The 5,249-nt window shown below is 38.3% G+C and overlaps 1 pseudogene; it reads right to left on the reverse strand.

Annotated features, from left to right (window-relative positions):
- Positions 1 to 3,547: 3,547 nt before the first annotated feature.
- On the reverse strand, positions 3,548 to 4,926 carry LOC103006679 (archaemetzincin-2-like; annotated as a pseudogene).
- Positions 4,927 to 5,249: the final 323 nt, after the last annotated feature.

Consider the following 5,249-nt stretch of genomic DNA (forward strand, 5'->3'; position numbering starts at 1 on the left):
TCGTCTGGGGGTTTTATGGAGGCTTCACTACATAGGCATGATTGATTAAATCATTGGACGTTGGCAATTATCACTAATTATTAGAGAAATGCAAGTCAAAACTACAATGAGGTATCACCTCACACCAGTCAGAATGGCCATCATTAAAAAGTCTACAAATAATAAATGCTGCACAGGGTGTGGAGAAAAAGGAACCCTCCTACACTGTTGGTGGGAATGTAAACTGGTACAGCCACTATGGAGAACGGTATAGAGGTTCCTTAAAAAAGTAAAACTAGAGCTACCATATGATTCAGCAATCCCACTCCTGGGCATATACCCGGAGAAAACTCTAATTCGAAAAGATACATGCACCCCAGTGTTCATAGCAGCACTATTTACAGTAGCCAAGACATGGAAGCAACCTAAATGTCCATCAACAGATGAATAAAGAAGAGGTGGTATATATATACTATGGAATATCACTCAGCCATAAAAAGGAATGAAATAATGCCATTTGCAGCAACATGGATGGACCTAGAGGTTATCATACTAAATGAAGTAAGTCAGATTGAGAAAGACAAATATCATATGATATCACTTATATGTGGAATCTTTTAAAATGATACAAATGAACTTATTTAAAAAACAGAAGTAAACTCACAGACATAGAAAACAAACTTATGGTTACCAAAGGGGATAGGAGGGGTGGCGGGAGAGATAAATTAGGAGACTGGGATTAACAGGGACACACTACTATATTTAAATAGGTAAACAACAAGGACCTACGGTATAGCGCATGGAACTACGCTCACTATCTTGTAATAACCTATAATGGAAAAGAATCTGAAAAAAAATATATACATATATGTGTAACTGAATCACTTTGCTGTACACTTGAAACCAACACAACATTGTAAATTAACTATACTTCAATAAAAAAAAGAATAAAGAAAAAATAATCATTGGACTTTGGCAATTGATTCAATCTCTAGCCCCTTTCCCATTCTGGAGGTTGAAGAGAGGGACTGAAAGTTCCAACCCTCTAATCTTCCCTCCCTCGCCCCCCCCCACCACATTGGTTCCCCTAGCAACCAGCCCCCATCCTTAAGTTACCTCAAGACTTTTCAAAAGTCACCTTATTAACATAACAAAAGACATTTAAATCAATATTATCCCAGGGAATTCCAAGGGATTTAGGGGTTCTGTGCCAGGAGTGGGGTCAAAGACCAAATATATTTCTTACAATAAATCACAATATCACAATTATAAAATGAGATAATGGAGGAACAGGAGGCTGCCCTGAAAGACAACCAAGATAAAGGACTGAAGCTTGGTATTAATGGACAAAAGGGGTAATTCAAATGATCAATTAGAAACAAAAAGACTGTTCTTGGTTATTGTGCTCTGAGGGTTAATTCCAACAGGCCTGGAATTGGCCTGAGATGTTTTGCTGAAGTATGAGATGCAACTGCATGGTACTGACCCAGGATCAATGAAATATAATGATTAATAGTACTGTTTTGTAACATGGGTCCAAGGCAAGTTTCAGCATGTTTTGTGCCAGCTTGCCAGCACTGTTTATAAAGTGAGATTGATGGCTTGCCGGTGATTGATGGTTCACACCTGATAACAGCAGCAGTACTGATGGTTTGCACAAGGGCTCTGCCACTGGGGTTGGTCAGCTAGGATTAATATGACCAGAAAGCTGTAAGAAGCTCTGGCCAAGACTCCATCTTGAGCTCACTGGCTGTATGCAAATGTTGATGATTCCTGATCCAAAAAAAAAGCAGGACAACTGGAGTCTGCTTCCAACCTTTCAAAACTCTTGCTGTGAGGTAGCCTGTGGCTGTGATGCATATCCTAACTAAAACTTTGACTTATTGTTTCCTTTCCCTGCAATAAATGGTAGACTTGTAACTCTTGTCTTTTTGGGTCTTGTGAGTCTTAAAAATCCAAACTTGTTTGACTGCCACCATTGACACAGTTATGGAGAAGTATATAGTTATACCTAATTCTGTGCATGTCTATTTGAGAACTATGGGGAGGATGGTAGTGATGGGGTAACTCCAAAACTGCAGTTCCTTTTTCTGACACAACTGCAGGGGTACTCTCTTGAATTGGAATAAAATCCCATTTTCTCAGTTTTCAAAAGATTTTCTCTCTGAACTCAGGGTGAGAATTCAAAATATCAATTACGTCCATCCATTGTAATTGAAGGTGTCCTGGACTGGCTGTTGTATTTGAGTGTCATGTCAGTTTTCTGGTTCAACTGATCTGCATCTGCAGATACTGGTACAATTTACTTCTTTTTATCTTTGTATACATCTCAAGTCACTTTTGAATGTCTCAACTTATGTCTTTCTTATGGTCTCAAATATCTGTCGCCCCTCAGTATCCACAGGGGATTGATTCCAGGACCCTCCCGAGGATACCAAAATCTTCGAATGCTCAAGTACCTTATATAATATGGCATAGTATTGGCATATAACTTATGCACATCTTCCCATATACTTTAAATAATCTCTAGATTACTTATAATACCTAATACAATGTAAATGCTATGTAAATCGTTGTAAATACTATGTAAATAGTTGCCAGCACACAGCAAATTCAAGTTTTGCTTTTTGGAAATTTCTGGAATTTTTTCCCTCAATATTTTTGACTTTGGTTGAATATGCAGATACGCAGGACCAACTGCATCTTTTTTATCACCCTCAACATGTCCTAAGCCCCGCTGCAATACATTATGCTTTCAAGCATGTGGGTGCTCACCCAGTCTGTTCTTCCCTAGAGATCCAGTTCATCTGCACCTAGGCCATCTCTCAAAGATCCTAGTCTCAAATTACCAATGATTCTCCTTTTTCCACAAGAGTATCTCTGCTTTTAGCTGGGTCCATTCTTTCAGGAGGTGGCTATAAAGTGTCCAAATTTCTATCTCTTTGCTAATGCCTCACACCCTGAAATGTATGGGTATACTTGTCCTTGATATTTATCTTTTATAGAAAAAAATCCTCATATTCTAACCCAGCACTAATCAACAAGTAAAATCATACAGTTATTTATAATCCTAGTGTGTAGACTTCAAGTTAGACATTCCTTGTGTGAAGACTTGCATAGTAGCACTGTTTAAACTGTGCACATTGGGAATTCCCTGGAGATCCAGTGGTTAGGACTCTGCGCTTCCACTGCAGCGGGCACGGGTTTGATCCCTGGTCCGGGGAACTAAGATACCACAAGCTGTGTGGCTCGGCCAAAAAAAAAAAGTTAAAATAAAAAATTTAATTTAATTTAATTTAAAAATAAAATATAAAATAAACTGTGCTCATCAGACAGCTTTTCTAGTGATGGTATGATAGAAAGCAAAAAGAGACCATTAAATAAAAGGACGCAATCAGATTAAATTTTATATATAAATTCTTTTTCAGCAGTTTCCAGATTTTTTTTTTAATGTGCAAGCATTTCATTTTAATTATCGCTATTTGAAAGTTCTTATTTTGGAGAGCAGAAAACCATTTCATTATACATTCACTCCATTTCTCAAGGGCTTCCACAAGTTTTATCAAATTTATGTTTCAGTTACTCCAGGTGTATTAGTAGATTCATCATCAATCTAGCTCACCTATTCTCTAAATCGTTCTACAATATTGACATGAATAGCACACTGTAACTTACCTAAGTAGATGGGGCAAATGTCTAGAAGCCCATGGTCTGGTTCTTCCAGGTGGCTAGAGCCTTGCATTAGACTCACCAGCCAATGGTAAAGTCAGAGTCCAAATTTGTGTCCAATTTCATGGATTAAACACTTACAGGATTGAAGTAGCAAAATACCCAAGATTTCAGGAATATAATAGTTATTAAAAATTGAAGAGTCACTTGAAGATTTTTTTTCAAGTTTTAAACTTTGCATTCACAGTATGAAAGATAAATATCACTGCCATATCTGGCAAAGCTGACTATTCCTGTGCCATCTGCCAAAAAGCCTTGTCCAAACACAAAATTTCAGGAGTCTCTTGGGGAAAGACAAATCATTGTTATGCCCATGATACAGAAGACATCTGAAGATTTTTTTTGTTTTTAAGCACTTAAGAATGCCCCTGTGAGCAACTAGGCCCGTGAGCCACAACTACTGAGCCTGCGCGTCTGGAGCCTGTGCTCCGCAACAAGAGAGGCCACAATAGTGAGAGGCCCGCGCACCGCGATGAAGAGTGGCCCCCACTTGCCACAACTGGAGAAAGCCATAGCACAAAAACGAAGACCCAACATAGCAATCAATCAGTCAATAAAGAAATCTTAAAAAAAAAAAAAAAAAAAAAAAAGTTGCTTATATAAAAAAAAAAAAAAAAAAAAAAGAATGCCCCTGTGGACTTCCCTGGTGGTCCAGTGGTTAAGACTCCGTGCTTCCGCTGCAGGAGGCATGGGTTCAATCACTGGTCGGGGAAGTTCTGCGTGTCGCGTGGTGTGGCCGAAAAAAAAAAAATGCCCCCGTATGAATTTGTAGGTTTTGTGTGTTGTCACTGAATCTAAAGGAACACTAAGTTTGTAGAAACAGGAAACTTTTCTACAAGTTTTACTGGCAAGCCATAGAAAAATATTTCACGGTAGCCCTTGAGCTCTTTAACATATTCTTCTCTGATAATTCTGGTGTTCCCTAGAGTTCCAATGGGCTGCATATAAATATTACATTTCTTCATAGAGATTATTGATAAACTGTTCAAAGTCTTCAGGAGGGGTGCTCAGAATGGGAGGTGATCCAATTTGAGTGTGAATGCAAGGTAATGGGTCCAAAGAGATCACTCTCTGGCTGAGTCTTTGTTCATAGCTGTTCCCCACCTTCTCAGTTCTTATACTACAACATAAGCACTGGAATCTTTGAGATGAAGGCTGTTTGTAATGTCTGTTCAGAGTTATGCATTGTTTGCATAATGACAGGAATGTTCCATTCATACTGTGTTCCTATGCAGAGGTTTCTTTTTTTTTTTTTCCAATTTTTTTTTAATTGTGCTAAACTTCACATAACAGAAAATTTACCATCTTAACCATTTTTAAGTGTATAGTTCCGTGGTATTAAGTATATTCATGTTGTTGTACAACCATCACCAACATCCATCTTCGGAACTCTTCTCGTCTTGTAAAACTGAAACTCTGTACCCTTTAAACAATGTTTTCAACCCTTCAGTTTGGAGAGACTGAATATACAAATAGACAATGGCCAGGCCATACATAAAAATAAAGCTCTGACCCCCAACCTGCAGCAACCAGCCCAGGAA

The sequence above is a fragment of the Balaenoptera acutorostrata genome, chromosome X, assembly GCF_949987535.1.
Source record: "Balaenoptera acutorostrata chromosome X, mBalAcu1.1, whole genome shotgun sequence".
Classification (NCBI taxonomy): Eukaryota; Metazoa; Chordata; class Mammalia; order Artiodactyla; family Balaenopteridae; genus Balaenoptera; species Balaenoptera acutorostrata.